The 21,036-nt window shown below is 45.8% G+C and overlaps 1 protein-coding gene across 3 annotated transcripts in view; it reads right to left on the reverse strand.

Annotated features, from left to right (window-relative positions):
• The window catches only part of LOC144768669 (proto-oncogene Mas-like), a 108,759-nt gene that overhangs the window by 31,004 nt on the left and 56,719 nt on the right, over positions 1 to 21,036 (reverse strand). The window contains exon 1 of one of the 3 annotated variants that reach the window (XM_078652501.1): positions 14,507 to 14,605. The exons of the other annotated variants lie outside the window; for them this stretch is intronic. The gene's annotated coding sequence lies outside the window, so the exon portion shown is untranslated. Of the gene's footprint in view, positions 1 to 14,506; positions 14,606 to 21,036 lie in introns of those variants that run through there. 3 annotated transcript variants of the gene reach the window in all.

The raw sequence follows: 21,036 nt of genomic DNA on the forward strand, positions 1-21,036 counted from the left end.
TTTGCACTAGAGGTTTTATATTTCTGCTTCATGTTTGCAAACATGCTCGCTCTTTCATTGGAAAGAGCCTTGCACCAAGGTTGGTGTATCCCAAGTACTATATGGGATAAGGCACCCCCGGTTGTACATGATAAGGGTATTGCAAGTCTCCTGAAAGTTCTATAACCTTATAAAAGAACTCAGCCGTTGGCCTTGTCCCTCTATTTGGTTATGGAAATCGCAGCTGTGTCTCAACTCCCTCTCTGACTTGTTTCGAAGCCCTCCCCCCACCTTTTTCTTTTACTTCTATCCTCCTAGCCTATACATGTATTCTAAACTGTTTTCCCAAATGTTGAGACCTGAGGAACATGGCTGATGCCCGATGGAGTTGCTGGACAACTAATGAGGAGATTGGCCCTGGTTTCCCCCTCGACCATCACCTACCCAGCCAGACATTGGACACAGTTCTTCCTCGTCTCCCTGCTATGGCTCCTTCCTCCCATCCTTTCCTATAAATTCTCTCAACCTCGTTGTTTGTTTACTGTACATTATTACGCTATTGCAACTGATGCAGTTTGTAACGCCATGTTCCTCTGTTATAGTGCTCTTATACCTACGGGTCTAGCCAGTGCTTTATAATTATTTTGATCTACCTTCTAATGCAACGCTCCCCTGGTTAAGTGCTCTGATACCTCTGGGTCTAGATAGCGCTATATAACCGTCGCAAATCAAATAAACTAAAAACTGTTTTTTACTGAACGCTGAGACCTGAGCAACATGGCTGATGACCGGTGGAGCTGCTTAATAGCTAATGAGGAGATTGGCCCTGGTTTCCCCCTTGATCGTCACCTACCCAGCCGGACATTGTTGTTGTTGTTATTGTTATATGTACTTCTAAAGCACGACACTCATCCAACAAGGATATCACGGCGCTAAATTTAAACAGTAAACCATAAACAAATTACCAGGGACTACTATATATTCTATTTAGGGAATAATGCAGTTTTTAGTTTTTTCCTGAAAGTGAGGTAACAATCAGTACATCGAAGATCGATAGGCAAGTCATTCCAACACTTAGCGGCAAGGTGCGAAAAGGCACGCCCGCCCATCCTGGATAGTTATATTCGTGTGGTGACTGCTTTAGCTGTGGCTTGTGAACGTAAATTCCGAACTGGGGCATAGAGCTTGATTCTGTTCCACAAGATGTAAGGGCCAGTATTATGCAAAGTTTTATGAGCAATGCACAACATTTTAAATACTGCTCTTTGCCTCATAGGCAGCCAATGTAACGTTCTCAGGCAGTTTGTAGCAGAATCGTACTTTTTCTTATCACAGACAGCTTTGGCTGCCGCGTTCTGGACCAGTTGTAGTTTTGAAAATAAATAATCCGCCATACCAACAAACAGCGAGTTGCCATAGTCCAACCTACTAGTCAGTAAAGATTGAACTAAAATCTGTCTACATTCCATCCGAATCCAGGGAAAAACACGTTTCAGCATTTTTAGTATGGCGAATCCTTTGCCACAGATTGTGGTAACATGATGCTTCATAGATAAAGTGGTGTCCATATGGATTCCCAGGTTTCTAGCGGTCAGGGTTGGGATTGGTGGAGTACCTAAAGTATTTGGCCACCAAGAGCTGTCCCAAAGCTGTTTGGGTCCGCCGAATAAAAGAATTTCTGACTTGTCAGCATTTAATTTCAGGTAGTGCCCATGCATCCAGTTAGATAGCTCTGACAGGCAGTTATGTAACCTGTTTTTGGCGTCCTCTTCACCATTGAGGGTTACCATCAGCTGAGTATCATCAGCATAAGAGCAGATATTGATACCCCATTTATTGCCTACAGATGCCAATGAAGAAACATAAACATTGAACAATGTTGGGCTCAGTGTTGCTCCCTGTGGCACCCCATATTTGATCTTCCGAGGAGTGGAGGTAAAGTTTCCTAAACAGATGGACTGGGATCTATTCGATAGAAAAGACTCCAGCCAGTTCAGGGCTTTACCATGAATTCCTTTAGCAGCTAGCATATTTATTAACAGTTTGTGGGAAACGGTATCAAACGCCGCTGATAAATCAAGTAATATCAGGGCGACCATTTTGCCTTTATCAATCTGCATTCGAATATCGTCCATCACAGCCAGGAGTGTTGTCTCAGTACTGTTATTCGATCTAAAACCAGTCTGAGAAACATCCAGCAGGTTATTGGTTTCCAGAAAGCTTGACAATTGTTTAGTTACCAATCGTTCTAAAACCTTTGATAGATATGGAAGCTGTGAGATGGGACGGTAATTGGCTGGATCGTTTATGTCCGCGACGGCTTTTTTTAATAGTGGTATTACAGCTGCATTTTTCCAGACTTCTGGGAATTCAGCTTGGTCCAAGGAAAGATTAAGAACTTTTGTAACTGCTGGATATATTACGGGTGTAAGCTGGGAGAAGATATAGTGTGGACAGACATCCCATGGTGATCCTGATTTGATTTCAAACATGGCTTTGCTAGCTTCTTCTTCAGAAAAAGGGCCAAAAGTAGAGCAGCTGGCCTGCAGAGTAGAATCAACATGATACTCTACATGGTCCTGGCTGTTATTTGCAAAGGAAGCATAGATTTTATCCATTTTTTCACTAAAAAAAATCACTAATTTTGGAGCAGTTTTCATGTGAGGGAGTCAAGTTTGAGGTGAGACACGGTGGGTTACAAAGTTCTTTTACTATTTTAAAAAGCTCCTTCGAGGAGTTTTTGTTGTCTAGTATTCTTTGGGAAAAATAGTCTTTCTTTGCTTTGCGTATAGCTGTGTTGTATACTTTCAGCTGATGTTTATAGTGGCTCTGTCTTCGAGCGTTTTACGTAGTCTCCATTTGTGTTCCAATGTGGTACATTTTCTTTTTACAGCTTTTAGATCTGAGCCGTACCATTTCTCTGAGATTTTTCGTTTAGGTCGATCTATAGTACGGGATAGTGAACAATGATCCAACGCTTTCTCAATGTTGCTAATCAATTGACGAATTTCTTCCTCGCTGGAAGTTCCAGGACTAAAATTATAATCAAAGTCTTCTTTAAATTTTTCCACAGAGAATTTTTTCCAACATTTTGTGGAATTTGTCGACTGAACGAAAGGTCTTTTATTCTTTATAGGTAGGTTCAAATTAAATTCGATCCTATAGTGATCCGTCCAAGTCAAAGGAGTTATATTTGTAATGATAATATTAGGTATATTAGTGAAGATAAGATCTAGCATATGCCCTGCTCTATGTGTGGGGTATGCTATTTTCTGTGTCAGTTGCATGATTTCCATATCGGTTGCAAGGCGTTTAGTTAGGGGATTATCATGAAGGTCAAAATGAACATTGAAGTCACCAAGGACTATAATGTTTTTATGTTTAAGACAAACAGGAAGAATTTGTTCCAGGAGTTGAGTGCTAAAATCAATCATACTACCAGGGGGATTATAAATAATTGCACCTCCAAGGATCTCCTTCGTATTGATAGAGATGGAGAAGATCAGGACTTCATGCTTGCCTAGTTGCGTAACTGTTTCTTGACGACAGGTAAAAGTGTCTTTAAAAATCATAGCCACTCCACCACCCCTCTTAATTGATCGATTTAAATTGATAATTTTATACCCACTGGGTAGTGCAGCCGTGATATCAGGGGTATTGTGCTCACTAAGCCAGGTCTCCGTGATAAAAGCAAAGTCAGGTTTAATCTCATGTAGCATATCCCATATTTCAATAGAATGTTTTGGAAGGGACCTAGCATTAACCTAGATGCGAGAGAAATCCTGAGTGAGAGTAATTTCAGATATAAGACACTCCGTGTTATTACTGTTCCATCTACAATTCCAACAGCTAAAAGGGCCCATGGTGTCTAAAGGACTTACTATAGCACAGTAAGGATGATGTGATGGACTGGGAGTATTGAGATTGAGCAACTCTTCGCGGGAGCATACCAGAGCAGATTTACCTAATATATCACTAATTGGGGAAACAGGGGTTGTGGCCCCTGGTCCCGGCCTGTCGCGGACGGGCGCAGACGGGCTTGCCTTAGGCGCGCCTTTGGCGCGCCCGCTGCGCTCGTCCGCTGCGCTTCCTCCAGAGGCACATATTTATTGGTGTAGAGGAAGTTCGGGGAGGGGGTGTGGCCTCGGTGCATGCCGGCGATGGCGTCCGAGGATGTTTGTTTTGCTCCAAGGTCTGCTCTCAGCGTTAGGATCCGCTGTGCAGCGTTTAGCCAGGGAGGGTTGTCAATGCAGCAAGTGCTCAAATAAAGGTAAGTTTTAAACAAGAATACAATCAAAAGTGACACTCTAAAATTTTAAAATTAGATCTGCTCCCGGCTTCCGCCTCAGGAGTATCCTTTCTAAGCAAGCACTAGTAGTCAACGCCTATATATTAGTGCGGGGGGGCGTGGCCTCGAGGGGCGTGGCCTCGGTGCACGCCGGCGATGGCGTCCGAGGATGTTTGTTTTGCTCCAAGGTCTGCTCTCAGCGTTAGGATCCGCAGTGCAGCGTTTAGCCAGGGAGGGTTGTCAATGCAGCAAGTGCTCAAATAAAGGTAAGTTTTAAACAAGAATACAATCAAAAGTGACACTCTAAAATTTTTAAATTAGATCTGCTCCCGGCTTCCGCCTCAGGAGTACTGATTCTAAGCAAGCGCTAGTAGTCAACGCCTATATATTAGTGTGGGGGGCGTGGCCTAGAGGGGGCGTGGCCTCGAGGGGCGTGGCCTCGGTGCACGCCGGCGATGGCGTCCGAGGATGTTTGTTTTGCTCCAAGGTCTGCTCTCAGCGTTAGGATCCGCTGTGCAGCGTTTAGCCAGGGAGGGTTGTCAATGCAGCAAGTGCTCAAATAAGTTTTAAACAAGAATACAATCAAAAGTGACACTCTAAAATTTTAAAATTAGATCTGCTCCCGGCTTCCGCCTCAGGAGTACTGTTTCTCTTTGGGCATAGTTCCTCCTCGTCTACCCGTTATTACTCCTTCCTCCCCTCCCTCCTACGAATCATTGAAACATTGTTTATATGCACTGTACCTTACTATGCTCTTGTATCTGATGTAACTTGTAATGCAAAGATCCTAAATGTAAAGCGCTCTGATACCCTCTTGGGTCAAGTTTCGCGCTATATAAAACTTTATAAATAAATAAAGAAATAAGTTAATGACTTTTAATTAACACAGATTGTTCAAGGGTAGTATGGTATTGGATGGGTCACCCCTAGAACAGGTTGACACTTTCATCTATTCGCTATTACCCTGCAGAAGGAACTGAGATGGAGGCAACATATTGACACCATGGCATTAAAGCACCGGCAATTAGTGGGTGTCCCAAGAAATGAATTTAAAACATCTTTGACCAAACCTCTTGGTCCGGTGTTGCTAATCTATAATGCCAAGGTGGTGAGCTGAACTATGGGGCCTCGAGAAACACACACAGCTAGCTATGTCAGAGAATAGGTTTCTCCGAGAGATAACAAGCTTACCACAAAGTACACCCACGCTTCCTCTGTGGAATGACTTAGGCAGAAAAGCTCTGCGAAGAGTTAGCCAGGTTATGCCCAATTCTATATTGGCACAGAATATGGTGCACACCTGAATTAGCTCTCTTTGCAGAGGGTCTTAGGGATATTGTGGATGCTGATCATTTTCACAAAATTAGCTGGCTGCATGATAACAGAAGTCTCTTGACCAGAATGGGCCTGTCGTATCTGTGGGATATCCCATCTAGCTCCCAATGTCCACCAAGAGCCTCAATCAAGGACAAGATGTTGGAAAATGACTGAATACGATGCAATTAGAAGTACTGATTGCATACCGTTAACAGAGAGCCTTTTACAAATAAAATCATGGACGAGCTTTGAGTATTACTGGGACGCAATATCAAAGCCCCTTGATCGTAAATTGTATTTTCAATTTAGAGTGGGCTGTTTACCACTAAAGTCCTTTACTGCTAAATGGATTACATCAGGTGACAGCAAATGCCCTATTTGCACTGATCTAGAAGAAACCTATTTGCATGTATTGTTCTTCTGCCCTCCCTACTCTGTCCCGTGAAAAGTATGGTTGGCGCAGACATGCAGGAACATGGGCACAAGATCATGTAGTGTTGCCCTGAGAATTCTGTGCATCGATTCATCACTCAGCTATGCCATCCCAGTGGCAAAGTTTTTAAGGTGGATGTGGTCTATAAGATCTCAATTAACGACTGTAGAAAAATCAACCTGGACTCTTGTTACCTGTGAATGTGTAATCAGTTTTTATAATATTGATGTCTGGTGTCTATTAAGGATTTTACCATTTTAGCCATCAAATGATAATATAATTGCTCATGCTCTTTATTACATGATTTTGTTGTATTATAATGTATTAGGAAGAATTGATTTCCTTTAGGCCTATTTGCACAAATCTTATACAGATTTTAATTCCCTTTGTAATTGTTCTAACAGTGTTTTATGTGCAATGCTTTTATGACATGTATTGTCGAATAAAGTTTCTTTGATTGATTGGTTATGGCAATCCTCGTTGACATACAATATCCTTACAATGTATCATGCTATTGGCTATATACTTCCACCTTCTTGGAAGTGCCTATATTAGAATCTATAATGGGCTATTTTACACATATAAATACAATAAATCATCATACTTTCTGTCATTACACAATTTAAGATAATATTGTTATTTGATACAATTATTTACTTTAAAGGAAATTCACTTAATGGCAAGGAATGCCAAAATGTAGTGGTGGCTCCTTCATAGGGGTGTGGGGGTGTCACCGCACTGCTTTCTCGCAGTGCGAGAAGCAGAAACATAAAATGGTAAAATGGTAAAACTACCATTTTATGTTTCTGCTTCTCGCATTGCGAGAAAAGCAGAAGTGTCTGGAGTGCCTGGTTGTGGGACAGCGGGTGGGCGGTCCTGCTTGGGTACTGTTATGGGTACTGACTGTTTGGTCGGCCTCAGGGCCAAACAAAGAAGTCATGTGCACTCCCCCCTTTTCTCTATGTAGGCTGCTGCATGCAGCCTTCATAGAGAAAATGTCCCGGCTAGGCACTCTCCGCTGCGCCTCACCAATCACAACGCTGCCATTGCAGCGTTGTGATTGGCAGAGGGGATGGAGGGTGGCTGCCTGTGGGTGACAGGCAGTTTCATGAAGAGACGAAGAGCTGCGGCAGCAGGAAAATGCGGGAAGGTAAGTTTTATTTTATTTTTTAAACCCCTCGCGATCCCCCCACCCGTCATGCCGCCTGCGACTGGCTGGATTACAGAACACATCGCCAGCTGGTTGAGCTATAATACTGGTTTATGATGTTGCAATATGATTTGCGACCCCTGAGTATTTTTGGGTGGGAGTTATCATTTAATATTTTTTGATCGCTGGCACAGCACATGCTGTGGGAGAAAAATGCTGTGGGATCAGATCTCTGTTGCTGCTGCTGTCAGACACAGCATGAGATCCGAAACCTTCATTCCTCAAACCCAGAGCAGGAACAACGCAGTCCTGTCAAGTATCACGCATCAGGTGTGACAGTCACGCATTTCAGTGCGGTGTTCCGCATCACCGCACTGAAATGCGTTGTCACGCATTTTGCCGACTTGCATGGCTCTGTGCATGGCTCCTGCTGCTCTCCGAGTCCGAAAGCGTGCTGCAGCCTGTGCCCGCAATGAGCAGCTGCTCTAGTTCATCATTAGTTTCAATTCATGTATTCTAATCGCTGCTCTCAGCTCGTGGGGTGAGTGAGAGCGCGGCTACAATGTAACGCAATTAAACAATCGGTGCTGGCTCCAGGCTGGCGCTGTAATTTCGTGCCCGCCTCGCCGCAGCTTTAATTTGACACAGACACAGTCATTATTGCAATTAATTATGGGGGGCGCTCTCAGTCTCAGCACCGATGCTGTAACTGGCTGACACAGCCAGGTTACTGAGGGCGCCAAGGTGATTCTATAATACGGATGTGACGCAGCACGCTAACTTGCCATCACGCCCGAGTCGTGTTAGCACACTACTGTGAGACAGAACGGCGGGCCACTCAAATTTAGGGGGAGTCCTCGCGTCGGTCGTGGCTGGCATAATGCATTGTCTCTTGCGCAGCTGAGCGCAGGCCACAAATAAAACTGCGCTGGCCGGCGGCCTGCCCAGAGGAGATCGAGGCAAGGACTGTCAATGACAGTTGACCCCTCCATGAATCGCTCAATCGCCGCGGACGGGGGCGCCCGCCGCACCTCAAGAAGAGGCATTAATGATCGCGGGCGCCAGCGTCACAAACTAAACTGCGGCCAAGTCAGGGGACGACTCACAGCAGCCACTGGGTCGGAGAAGACAGATTGCTGTCCTGTCCGGTAGAGTGCATGTGACTGGCTGCAGAGTAATCAGTATTGCAGCTGAGCTGTGCGGCCGCGGTGGGTGGTCCCGCGGCCTCCGGACAGACCGGGAAATGTCTTCAAGTAAGTTACAATTATTATAATAACTACATCAATGCCGCATCTGAAAAATAAATGTATTCACTAAATGGCGTCATCTGCAGGGCTGCTCACTCTCATCATCCTTCCCAGTGAGACTCCTACCGGTTTAAATCTGCAGTCTGTCAATGACGGATCATTGTGATTATAACAGCAAATGCAGACGGGCACTTTTGTTTACTTGTAATTTTCACCAGGAAGCGGTATATTGTGAACATGAAAACAACATTTGGTTTAGGTTAATTATAACAGGACAAAACTGAAAACACTTGAACTCAACTGCCCTACCCGGAATTACGTTGACAGTTGACTATTTTTCTTCATGTCATGGTATTGTGAAGTGTGTGTTTTAAAACTCTGCCCCTCAGTCCACACCCATGGCTATTCTCCTTTCGTTCCAGACGTAGGTGCTAGTTACATTTTGCAAGTGCTTTTTGCTTTTGATATTTTACGGCTGTACATTACTAATTGGACGAATAAAACCGTCTTGCATAATCTTCCTGGTGCACATTCCTTAGTCTTGCCCTAGCTGGCTGTAACCTATGTGAGCTTCAGCCTCACTCTCCTGATGCTTGCCCGATGTGGAGTGTCAGTGACTAACTGTTCAAATCAATCAGGTTACAAGGCCACGTTTTTTATTTCTGGTGATTTGCAGCAATTTTAGGATCCCCTTAGAGTTTATCGTTACTCAAATAGGTGTAATTTCTGATAATTATAAGTTTCTCTGGTCTTCATGGCTTGATTTTGCTTGCGATAAAGTGTCACTCATAGTCGTTGAAATGTCACTCATAATTACACTTAAATTATGAAAATGTCACACATGGCAATCTGAAACCTTGGCAGCTATGACAACGCTCTGCACATTCTGTCAGAAGCAGAATGGGAAATGTAGCAGCAGAAATATTTGTGCGTCTTCTGGGAGGGATAGCTGTGCTGTCTCAAGTTTTTGGGTGTAGTATTATTGTCGGATTGTGAGGATTCCTAAAGCATATTTTTAGTGTGTGGTTCGGTGGTTGTCATAGTTTGTCTGCTTTTTTGTGTAAGTGAAACAGCTTTCATGATGTGTAAATAATTCGAGCTTTCTGGGATTAGCTGTTCGTTTATACGCCCCAAGGGCCCTTGTTTAGTATATTGTTGTCAAAAGATGAAGTTGCCTGATATGTAACTGCAGAAGGCCCAATTTACAAGGAAATTTACAAACCGGACCCACCAGTTCACAGTCATACATAGACTCACATTTACAACTTTCTGGAATTTACAAAGTTTTATGCAAGTATGTCTAGTGCTTTCCTGGTGTGATCCTGGAAATCCTTTGTGTATTCCTGTTTTCGCCTCTGCGCATGTGTATTGTACGTGATTTTCCTCCGTAGAAAAATTATTCTTACGGTTTTGTTGAAAATCCCTTACCTGTGTATTAAATGGGCTGGTACTGAGTACCGGCAATTTTATATTTTGAGAGGGAGAGCACTGCCCTTACCGTCTAACTAGATGAATTTTTGGGGTAGTTCTCTTCCCATCCCTGGAAAAAGCCAACTTCTCTTACAAGTTCTCTGATGGGAAGAGATTACAGAAGGGTCAGAGAATAGCCAAACATTCTTCAGTTTGTGGGTGTTCCCCAATATGACAGGAAAATCTGGTAATAGAACTCCCACTCTCACGCCCTTAAGTGGGGTTTACTCATATGCAAAATTACACCATCGTGGGTTAAGACTGCGTCAAAAAAAGGACTTGGAGTTCAAATTCCATTTTTTTAACATTATTCACTGTGTAAATTAAGACATCTGTGTATATAAGCCAGAGAGAGGTAAGACAATTGGCTCTGTTAATTGGTCGAGTTGCTCTAAAACTATATTGGTCTACACGAGTAGGTAAAAACTTTATTCGTGCACATGATCCATATTACTAGAATATAGCACACTGCGCCAGAGTGGTTTTTGTGGCTCGGGGAGTTTTTTCAGTTCTGAGAGACTTAAATTCCCATGTTGGAAGGGATATCCAAAGACAGTGGCATTGCAAACTCCCTACTTCAGCAGCTTAAGAGGGGCTGCCACTGGGTTTTTTGGGCTGCTGAACTGGGCCCCAATAAAATGTAGTTTCCAATGGGAATTTCCTGTCTACAGATAAAATGCTCGTAAATAACACTAGTAGGAAGTTTCATGACAGAGGGGTGTGGGAAGTGGGCTGCCATCCACAGCAAAGGAAACATAGAAAGAGAAAAGATGGGAATAGGGGAAAACACAGGAAGGGACAAACTGAAAAGAATCTGATGAGAAACAATGTTAGAGAGAAAAAGTAAGATGAGAGAAAAATGATGGGTAGGTAGAAAGAACGAGAGTAGAAAGGAAGGGTTAAAGAAATGAAGGAAATGAGCAAGAAAGGGTGAAATGTATGACAGAAGAGTGAAAGGAAGGGTAGTTGAAAGACGAATGAGAGCTGAAGAATAGACAGATTGGGAAGACTGAAAGGAAGGATGAAAAGATAGCTAGATGCATACGTGGATATAGTGATGGGTGGATATGTGAAAGAATGTATGTATGAAAGGGTGGATGAATGGATGGTGTCTGGATGGATATCTGGCTAGAAAGATGAAGAGATTGTCATATGAATAGACAGAAGGGTGAAAGGATGGATGGAAGGAGTATAAAGGGATTGAAGGGAACTCTTTTATAAAGAAGTTCCTGCTTATTCACTTTTCCTGCTCATTGCGATTAAATATTTGGTGCAAGAGGGGGATATTTTAATTTTCTATCTATTTCCTTGTACTATGAGTTATGACACTGTATTTAACTTCAAATCCTAGTGTTTGTAAACCCCAAACACAAAAGTGCAGGAACCTGTCAACAACCATTTGCACTACATTTTTAGACTTTGCACAGTAATCTGAAGGAGGCTCACAATGGCATATGTAGGTGGAGATTGGTGTGCAGGGCTATGCACTGTTAATTATTGAAAACTATACTTCCCACATGCAGTGTTATTTGAAAATAAGGTGCACATTGCTTTTTCCATAGTTCAGGATTTTTTTATTGACAAATCTTCCTCAAAATTTCTAGATTATACAGTTCAGATCGGTGATGGTGACAATTATGCAACTTTTTACCTTCTTAGTTGAAGTCATGTAGGGCGTATGGTAGCCTGGTCAAATTTGTCTCACTTTCCTGAGGTAATTGGGCTAATTGTGAACTAAGATTACCACTAACAGTTGTAGAATAACATTTACACAAAAGACCAAGGAAAAAAACAACTTTTTACTCCAGTTTATTGAAATATTGATGCAACATAGCACTAGTGTAATCCATGTAAACTGGACATTTTGGTTTTAAATTGCTCCAGCGCAGTCTGTGTAATACAGCTGGATACGGTGCGTTTTCATCCAGGAATAAAGGGCCATGAACATTTTTTAAAAATGTGGTTGGTAGAACTTGTGCGTTACTGAAATGTCTTACTAAATGAGATAACAATTATTTTATGTTCGAGAATATATAAGGTTGAACGCTCTTTTGGTGCTCTATAAATGCATTCCTATCTAGCACACAGCAATTATGCTTTGTTCGGCCACCTAGATACAGAAGTCATTTTAGCTACAGAACAATTCACCAAAATAAAAGAGTTGAGGCGTTAAGCGAATAGTCAGTATGGATTAAATCTCCAAGCATAGGAATCGCCTGCCACGTTCTGCTTATTAAGGTTCAGAGCTAATCCAGGTTAGAAATGCCACCGACTTTCAGCTGAGGCCTGCAGCTGTGAATATAATATACAGGGCAGATGTGCCCTTGCTTTCTTTCATTTAACGACTGCCGAGAGAAAGTTGAATTGCAAAAACTTAATTTCAAGAATTTAGACAATCATGTAGTGCACAGCAGAGTTTCCAACTAATCTGGTATGGGCAACTGTATGTTAATGGAAAATACAAACTACATGGTAGAATATAGCTTCTTTTTTTTGCAGTTTTGTATAGGGCGACCTTGCCCCAAGGGTATTAGAGGCATTATGGATTTTTTTTTAAAAGCACAGTTAATATATGGTGTAAAAGCCACCATTTGTATCCATGTTTTGCTAAATTTTCTTGCAGGGTGGAAACTCTTGCGGGGGGGGAACTCCCGGGGGGGGGAACCCCCGTACCCTCCTCCAGTTATGGCTCGCTCGCTTTTCGCTCGTTGTTCTAGGATATCATTTTTCGCCTCACCACTTTCAAAATCCTTCAGTCGCCACTGCTAAAATGTTGATCCTCTGATAGCTTCAAATAGAGGAAAGACTCTTACGCATCCCACACAGCTACTTTCAATAACAGGGCCACTGATGACATTCATGTGACTGAAAGATTATGAGCAGCTATCGCCAGGAGGCTGTTGCTAAACACCAGACAGACCTGTTGGTGGTGATACTTATTTCTTCTTCCTTTTTCTTTTATTTGCCTTAGTTTCTTGGTTAGTTTGTTTGTCCTGTTGCGACAAAATGCCCTTTGATCTGCCATTTCTTTGCGTGAAATATTTTAGTGCATGTTGCAAGTGTCAGTAGAGGTAAAGTACTTCTTTCAAAATAATGTAGGCTCTGTGTGCAATGTTAGTTTTGTTATGATCCCGGTATTTGTATCACACAGAATATTCCATTGGTATGGTAACAAATATCATAGCACTAAAGTAGCACTGGAGACCTCAAGGCGCTTGATTCTTTGATTGTGCTTCCTTTCCATCGTATTCTAGTTGATAGAATCCCGAACGCAACAACTGAATTGACTCTGCAAACTGCCTGTGTCTGTGGTGGTAATTATTTTGCGAAATGTTGCCCTGCCCGAATCACTTTTTAACTATGCATTCGCTGTGTTGTAATATTTTTTGCTTCTTAGTGTTATTTTGGACACATCTCTGACAAAAAGCAAATATTCAAAAGAAAATATATATTGGAAAAATTGTTTGACTCATCCACAGAAAGATGGAGAGAGAGAGTAGGTGAGAAAGAGAAAATCAGATTTTGGGAGGGAAAACTGGCAAAGAGATAACACACAAAGGTTGTAACAAAACAGAGTTAAGATTGTTTACCGGGTGGAGATATTTCATAATAAAAGACCAGAGAGCAGAGAAAGGAAATACATCCATAAGAGCGAGAGAGATTTTATTTCACTGCCATGTTCTGCCGAAGGAGGGCAATTTTGTTAGATAGTTGAAAACAAAGAGAAAATGAATAGGGTAAGAGAAATAAGGACAGTGTGACAGAATATTTTTTATTAAGATTCAGCACCAAGTAATACAAGTAACCAAGTAAATTCCGAATAATGAACATTCATGATGCAGTATTTAGGAAATAATGAATTCAGACAACTTCCATTATCTGGGTTTAAATGAGGAGTTCCCGGTTTTACTGACTTGGTCTGGTTATTTATATTTCACTTGGTAGACCTATTTTGTGTTTTAAATATTCATGATTTGTGGAGCAGTGTAACCCGAGTGATAGCCCTGCTGTTAAAGGCCTCAGGCTCATAGATCTCTATACCCTGGCACTGCTGTCTGAGGCCTGAGCTTGTAAGTTCGATGTACCCAGGAGACAGGTTTGTAGTGTAAAGCAACCCCCTGTACTTTCAGTGTCACTTTAGGTATAGCTCTCATTTATGTACCAGCACCAGTGAAGTTTAAAAAACCCATGCAATATCATTTCTGTTAAAAAAAGTAATACATGTAATTTTTGTCAAACCTGTCAGATATTCTTCTTGCTATAAACTACTATCTGCAAGATCTGTGAGTCTGCAAGAAAGCTCTGCTGTGTGGTTCCTGAGCATGTGCGCTCTGAGATAGCTCTGCTGTCTGAGGGGCAATGTAACCTCAGCCATGTGGGATCCGAATCTGTATATTCTTTGTACAGCAACTCCATCGATTGTTTGAAATGACTTTGGTAATGGGAGGGAGTGTGCATAATGTCCCTTAAAGTTCCCACGGAACAGCACACTACACTTTTCCTTTTTTATTTTCTTTACTGCCCTCTGTTGCTAGCCAGCTAAGTTTGTGCTTTAGAAATACTAAAACATAACTACATACATAACCCCCCCTTTGTTTGGCCTTCATTTTGAGAAATCCTACCTTCTGTGCAGAGTTAGATGATGAAAGACATTCCAAGAAACCCAAATGCAGGCACGAGAGGTAATGTTACTTGCAGTTGTTCATGTCCCTTCAGAGCCACAAAGGGCTTTCAAATGGTCTTTCAAAAGCATCACAAGGGCGGGTGAACTCTAAAGAGACTGACCACGCCTTTGAAACTCAACCACACCCCAACATCTAGAGAACATTCAGAGGACAGCTGCTATCCTAAGCATGTGCCTGGCTGTGGTAAGTCTCTGGGGTGAACCATTATTCTTTATCGTCAGACTTTGAATCAGGCAAAGAAACGGAAAGGAACAAGCATTGGTAAATGCTTCAGGTTTTGCCTATGGGATTAATAATAAGAGGTGAGGGGGCAGTGTATGAGTGCAAGGAGAATGGTGTGAGTACTCTCTGTGCAGGGTGAGTGGTGCATGAATGAAGGTTGATAAGTGTCTGAGTGTAGGGTGAATGTGCCTCAATGCATGGTGATTGATGTGTGTTCAGTGCAGAATGGGAATTGTGTGAGTGTACATGGTGAGCGATGTTACCCTGTTCAAGGTAAGATGTGTGTGAGTATAGGGTGAGCGATATGTCAATACCATAAGTGCAGGATGAGAGGTCTGAGTTCAGGGTGAGAGGTGTGGGTGGTGGGTGACGGGTATGTCAATGGTGTGTGAGTGCAGAGTAAGCACTGTGTAAGTTGTGGACGAACAGTATCTGACTGATAGCGCAATGTAAGGGTGACTGCGCAGAGTAAATGGTGGGGGAGTGTGCAGGGTGAGCGGTGTCTGACAGAAGGTGAAAGGTAAGCAAGTGTTGTGCAAAGTTACAAAATGAGGCAAAGCTGTGCTGTGTCCTAATATGCTTGAGACAGCTGCCGGGCACCGCTCACCTCACGGACTCCTGGCGAGGCACGACTTGTCTCTTCAACAACACATGCCGTCTGAACAGCGCAGTGCAGGAAAGGGAAACAAAGATAAGATAATCAATAAAGGAAAGCACGAGAGAAGGAGGGACTGAGAAAGAAAGAAAGAAGATAGGTAAGGATTTAAGAAAAAAGAAAAAGGGGGTCAGCGAGCAAATACAAAATCAAAGAGAAAAGAAATTAGGAAATCTGGGTAGCGAAAAAGAAAGTACCGAAGTGTGGAGTTTTGGATGAGTCAAATAAAGGTTTAGAATGTGGAATTTTGGATTAATCAAATAAAGGTTTAGGATGTGGAGTTTTGGAGGAATCAAATAAAGGTTTAGGATGTTCTGGTCACAGCTATTGGCTTTGCCAATGTTTTATTTAGCCATATGTAATGGCTGCAATGCTGCTGTGCAGCATATCTGAATGTCTGGGTCTGTGCACCAGAGATTTATTTGGCTAATTTCAGTAATGCTGTACGCAGCTTCGTAGCGCTACATCATGTTCAAATGCAATGATAAAGTTTTATATAGCGCAACTAGACCCAAGAGGGTATCAGAGCGCTTTACATTTAGGATTGTTGCATTCAAAGTTACATCAGTTACAAGAGCATAGTAAGGTACAGTAACACAAAAACAATGTTGCAAGAAGTCGTAGGAGGGAGGGAAGGAAGGAGTCATAGTGGGGAGACGAGGAGGAGCTGTGCTCAGTGTCCGGCTTGATAGGTGACGGTCAAGGGGGAAACCAGTGCAATCTCCTCAATAGCTGTCTAGCAGCTCCACCGGGCATCAGCCATGCTGCTAAGGTCTCAGCATTCAGGAAAAACAGTTTTGAGTTTATTTGATTTGAGAAGTGTATATAGCGCTGTCTAGACCCGGAGGTATCAGAGCGCTTAACCAGAGGATCGTTGCATTACAAGGTACATCAGAAACGTTTTATATAGCGCTGGCTAGACCCGTAGGAAGCAGAGCGCTTTACCAGGGGAACATTGTGGTATAGGTCACATCAGTTACAGTAGCGTAGTAAGGTAAAGTAAACAAACAACGAGGTTGAGGGAATTTGTAGGAAAGGAGGGGAGGAATCAATCAATCAATCAATCATAGCATTTGTATAGCACACTACTCACCCGGAGGGTCTCAAGGCGCTTGGGGGAAAGGGGGTCTGCTATTGCTCGAACAACCAGGTCTTGAGTTGTCTCCTGAAGGCGAGATGGTCCTGGGTCAGCCGAAGGTGGGTGGGGAGGGAGTTCCATGTCTTGGCCGCCAGGTAGGAGAAGGATCTTCCTCCGGCGGTGGCTCTTCGGATGCGTGGTACGGCAGCGAGGGCGAGGCTTGTCGAACGTAGCTGGCGGGTGGGCGTGTAGAAGGTCAAGCGGTCGCTGAGGTACTTGGGGCCCAGGTCGTGGAGGGACTTGTGTGCGTGGGTGAGGAATCTGAACGTGATTCTCTTGCTGACGGGGAGCCAGTGCAGGTGCCTCAGGTGGCCGGAGATGTGGCTGCATCGGGAGATGTCCAGGATGAGTCGGGCGGAGGCGTTCTGGATGCGTTGGAGACTTTTCTGTAGTTTGGCTGTGGTTCTGGCGTAGAGGGTGTTTCCGTAGTCCAGTCGGCTAGTGACGAGTGCCTGGGTGACCGTCTTCCTGGTTTCTGTCGGGATCCATCGGAAGATCTTGCGGAGCATGCGTAGGGTGCTGAAGCATGATGAGGAGACGGTGTTGACTTGTCTGGTCATCGAGAGGGAGGAATCCAGGATGAAGCCCAGGTTGCATGCGTGGTCTGTTGGCTTGGGTGCGCTGCCTAGGGCCGGGGGCCACCAGGAGTCATCCCAGGCGGAGGGCGATGGTCCCAGGATGAGGACTTCCGTCTTGTCTGAGTTCAGTTTCAGGCGGCTGTTCTTCATCCACTCGGTGACGTCTTTCATCCATTTGTGTAGGCTAGTTCTTGCGGTGGCGGGGTCTCTGGTGAGGGAGAGGATCAGTTGGGTGTCATCGGCGTAGGAGATGATGTTGAGGTTGTGTTGGCGTGCGATGGCTGCAAGGGGTCTCATGTAGACTTTGAAGAGGGTGAGGCTGAGTGATGATCCTTGTGGTACGCCACAGATGACTTCGGTGGCCTCGGATCGAAACGGGGGGAGGCGGACTCTCTGTGTTCTTCCGGCAATGAACGAGATTATCCATTCCAGTGCCTTCTCTTGGACACCTGTGTTGCTGAGGCGTTGGACTAGGGTTCGGTGGCAGACAGTGTCGAACGCTGTGGAGAGGTCCAGGAGGATGAGGGCCGCTGTTTCCCCGTTGTCGAGCAGGGTTCTGATGTCGTCGGTGGCTGCGATGAGGGCGGTCTCGGTGCTGTGGTTGGCTCGGAAACCGGACTGCGAGGGGTCAAGGGATCCGTTCGTCTCGAGGAAGGCGGCAAGCTGTCTGTTGACGGTCTTCTCGATGACTTTGGCGGGAAAAGGGAGGAGCGAGATGGGGCGAAAGTTCTTGACGTCAGTGGGGTCCGCTGTTGGTTTCTTTAGTAGGGCGCTGAGCTCGGCGTGCTTCCAGCTCTCCGGGAAGGTGGCGGTGTTGAAGGAGATGTTGATGATGTCCCGGAGTTGGGGTGCGATGATGGAGTCGGCCTTGTTGAAGACGTGGTGAGGGCAGGGGTCGATTGGAGATCCGGAGTGGATGGTGTTCATTGTGCGGGCTGTGTCTTCGGTGGTCACCGTGGTCCATGTGCGGAGGGTGGTGGTGGGGGGCGTTGGTTCGATGATAGGGTGCGTGGGTGGTGTGCCGAAGCTGTTGTGGATGTCGGCGATCTTGCGGTGGAAGAACGAGGCGAGAGAGTCGCAGAGGTCTTGTGAAGGAGTGATGTCGTTGTTGCCGGTGCTGGGGTTGGAGAACTCCTTGACGATGCTGAAGAGTTCCTTGCTGTCGTGGGCGTTGTTGTCCAGTCGTTCCTTCAGTGTTTTCTTCTTGGTTGTGCGGATGAGCTGGTGGTGCTTGCGGGTGGCTTGTTTGAGAATGGTCATGTTGTCTGTGGTCTGGTCGAGGAGCCAGGCTTTCTCGAGGGTGCGGCAGTTCTTCTTGGAGTCCTTGAGTTCGTTGGTGAACCAGGTGGCTTTCTTGCTTCTGGGTCTGCTGGGGGGGTTCTTCAGAGGCGCGAGGTTGTCTGCGCAGGCAGTCATCCACTGTGTGAAGTTGTGGGCTGCTTCGTTGGGGTCCGTTGTGCTGGCGGGCGGGTTCTGGCTGAGGGAGGTGGTGAGCTGCTCTGTGGTGATCTTGCTCTAGCTCCTGTGAGGAGCCTGTTGCGGGTGGTGGTGGGTCGTTGTTCTTCTGAAGCTGAAGTGGACGCAGCTGTGGTCGGTCCAGTGAAGTCCAGTGGAGTGGCTGAAGGTGATGTGCTTGCTGGATGAGAAGACTGGGTCAAGCGTGTGGCCTGCGTAGTGAGTGGGGGTGTTGACCAGTTGCTTGAGTCCGAGGTTTGCGAGGTTGTCCAGCAGGGCGGCGGTGTTGCGGTCCTTGTTGTTCTCCAGGTGGAAGTTGAGATCCCCTAGGAGGATGTAGTCCGCGGAGGGGAGGGCGTGTGGGCTGATGAAGTCCGTGATGTCTTCGCTGAATTGTGTGTGTGGTCCCGGGGTTCTGTAGACGAGGGTGCCTCTGAGGGTTGTCTTAGGGTCGGTGTGTATCTGGAAGTGGAGGTGCTCGGCAACGGGGAAGGTGTCGTTGGAGTCGGTCGTGATGCGGATGGTGTTCTTGTGGACGATGGCAAAGCCTCCTCCAGTCTGATTGACGCGGTCCCTCTGGGATGGCGATGGCGATGTCGGGCGATGAGGAGGCATTCATCCAGGTTTCCGTGAGGAAGGCGACGTCTGGTGATGTGGTGTCGAGCAGGTTCCAGAGTTCGACGGCGTGTCCGTGGACGGAGTGGGTGTTGAGCAGGATGCACTTCAGGTGGTTGCTGCGGGTGCTCGGCTTGGCGGGTGCGTTGCAGGTCCGGAGGCTGGTGAATTTGCAGGCTTGGCAGGTGAAGGGTCCGTGGGTGCGTTTCGGGGTGGCTCCGTAGCAGGCGGGGCTTCGGCCGGCATTGAGTGCGTTGAGGGTGGCGGCTGTGTAGGTCCGTCATGTGGGCAGGCATCTACGGGGACCAGGGGTTCTGGCGCTGGCCGCGGTCCAGGCGCGGACGGGCGTAGACGGGCTTGCCTTTGGCACGCCTTTGGCGCACAATCGGCACGCCCGCTGCGCGTGACCACTGCGCGTCCGTGCGGTCGCCATTTAAGGCTAAGTGGGAGGGAGGAGCAGCTGGGAGGCGGGTGCAGGGAGGACACAGAGAAAAGGGGGTGTGGCCGCGAGAACGGCGGCGGGAAGCGGGGAGCGGGGCTAGACAGGCAAAACGGTAGATGCACACAATTACAACAATATTACAACAAAATTACATCAGAGACCAAGATACAGCAGGGGTACAATACAGGGAGTCAGTGGCAACAATACCAGCTAGGGGAGCAGGAAAACGGCAGATCGAGACTGCGAGCAGCAGCGAGTGCACACGAGGGGCACACACACAGCTGGGGGGCCGTGCGGTGCGGGGGTGTCCTGAGAACAGGTCACACTCACCTGCGCCGCGCGGTCGCCATTTAAGGACAAGTGGGAGGGAGGAGCAGCTGGGAGGAGGGAGCGGGGAGGACACGGAGAAAAGGGGGCGTGGCCGCGAGAACGGCGGCGGGAAGCGGGGAGCGGGGCTAGACAGGCAAAACGGTAGATGCACACAATTACAACAATATTACAACAAAATTACATCAGAGACCAAGATACAGCAGGGGCACAATACAGGGAGTCAGTGGCAACAATACCAGCTAGGGGAGCAGGAAAACGGCAGATCGAGACTGCGAGCAGCAGCGAGGGCACACGAGGGGCACACACACAGCTGGGGGGCCGTGCGGCACAGGGGTGTCCTGAGAACAGGGAGCCTTAGCAGGGAGACGAGGAAGAACTGTGCCCAATGTCCGGCTGGGTAGGTGACGGTCGAGGGGGAAACCAGGGCCAATCTCCTCATTAGCTGTCTAGCAGCTCCACCGGACATCAACCATGTTGCTCAGGTCTCAGCGATCAGGAAAATAATGTTTTGATTAGATACATAGCCTACAGTAGCATAATCAAGTCCGTACCAGAGGATAGAGGTAAAAGAAGGAGTGGGGAGTAAACAACCCAGAGAAGGAGCTGGAGCTGCTATTTAGGTAGGATGGGGGATGTGTTCGAAGTCTGGTCGAAGTCTGTTTTTTTTTCTCTGAGGAGTAGCATGACGAGGTAGGGAACACTGTGGCAGCCATCTTGGAGTCAGGCAAGGGAGTCAGACCTTGGAGCTAGAAACAGCTGGTACGTATTTTATAACTTTGCATAGGCATGATGTGAATTATGTGTAATTAAGTGTATTATTGTAATTGTTGTAACCATACAGCCGATAGGTCACCCATGGCTGACACTGTTGAAAAATGCCATGGGTATGGAGTGGGCCTCGGAGGGATGCGATTGATGATGGGTGGGTACAACATATATATTTTGTGCTTGGAAACTACTGTGAGTCAAGGGTGTAGTCTGAAATACAACCTCAAACCTTTGAATCAAAAGCCTTGGGGAAAAAAACATTCC

This window comes from Lissotriton helveticus, chromosome 1_1, assembly GCF_964261635.1.
Source record: "Lissotriton helveticus chromosome 1_1, aLisHel1.1, whole genome shotgun sequence".
Lineage (NCBI taxonomy): Eukaryota > Metazoa > Chordata > Amphibia > Caudata > Salamandridae > Lissotriton > Lissotriton helveticus.